The sequence below is a fragment of the Mastomys coucha genome, unplaced genomic scaffold, assembly GCF_008632895.1.
Source record: "Mastomys coucha isolate ucsf_1 unplaced genomic scaffold, UCSF_Mcou_1 pScaffold22, whole genome shotgun sequence".
NCBI classification, from domain to species: Eukaryota; Metazoa; Chordata; class Mammalia; order Rodentia; family Muridae; genus Mastomys; species Mastomys coucha.
In genome coordinates this window covers 56,373,140-56,374,258 of record NW_022196905.1, presented here as the reverse complement: position 1 = coordinate 56,374,258, position 1,119 = coordinate 56,373,140, and the positions used below count along the sequence as shown (strand labels likewise).

Below are 1,119 nucleotides of genomic sequence, written 5' to 3'. Positions count from 1 at the left end.
GAGGAGAGGACCTCGGCCCTGTGAAGGTTCTGTGCTCCAGTGTAGGGGAATGCCAGGGCCAGAAAGTGTGAGAGAGCGGGGTGGCAGGCATGGGGAGGGGGGAGGCAACAGGGTTTTGGTTTTGTTTGTTTTTTTGTTTTTTGGAGGGGAAATTGGGAATGGAGAAATTCGCATGTAAATAAAGAAAATATCTAAAATTAAAAAAAAAAAGAATTGGCTTAAATCTGTGATTGTTTTGTAACAAAAATAAATACAATTATTTTATTTACTGTAATAAAAGTATCCTATGTAATAAAAAATAAGTGCCACTTAAAAATTATTCTAAAGATTTTGTTTATTTCTATTTAAACAAGATCTCACTATGTGGATGGTCTGATGTGCCCTCCCCAAGCCTGGAGCAGGTTGATTCAGACCTTGCTCTGCCACAGCCTACCCCACTTCACCTCACAGTGTGGAGCCTTCCAACCTTGGTGAAGTCTATTGTCCTGCCATCTGCAGCTTCCTACAAGGAGTCACCACCTGGTGAGCTAGTCTGCCTGATGAGTTCCAACCAACAAGACATGGATGAGACCAAGAGATCCTGGCATTGAGGGGGATGGGTCCCTCCCTTTATATACTTAGACTCCTAAGTAAACATTGGGTCTTGATTAGAAACTTGTCTTGGTCTCATTTTATTCTTCTCTCACCATCACCCCATGTAGCCCCATCTTTTCATTCAGGAACCTAAGTAACCCATGGCGGCTGACAGGTATAGTCTGAAGTTTTCTGAACATCTGAACAGACCAAGTTGGTTTTGAACTCACAGAGAACCACTGGCTTCTACCTTCCACATGTTGGAATTGAAAGTATGTATCACCAGGCATATCTTTCATATATTCATGTACATATGAATTATAACATAAATCTATGTATTCATGTAAACATTCAGAAAACATGAAAAAGTCTCTTTAGAAAATATATTCAAAAATTGTGCTGCTATCATAAAAAAATAGTGCCTTGATTTTACTAGACAATGAAAATTGGATTTGATTTTAAAAATTTGGTATGCTCTTGTGTGTGTGTGTGTGTATGAGAGAGAGACAGAGAGAGAGAGAGAGAGAGAGAGAGAGAGAGAGAGAG

General features: G+C 39.7%; 1 long non-coding RNA gene across 2 annotated transcripts in view; it reads left to right on the top strand.

The window, feature by feature from the left end:
* LOC116069574 overlaps positions 1-1,119 on the top strand; it is a 96,339-nt gene that overhangs the window by 54,839 nt on the left and 40,381 nt on the right. The window contains exon 3 of one of the 2 annotated variants that reach the window (XR_004110039.1): positions 354-654. The exons of the other annotated variant lie outside the window; for it this stretch is intronic. This is a non-coding gene — a long non-coding RNA (uncharacterized LOC116069574). Of the gene's footprint in view, positions 1-353; positions 655-1,119 lie in introns of those variants that run through there. 2 annotated transcript variants of the gene reach the window in all.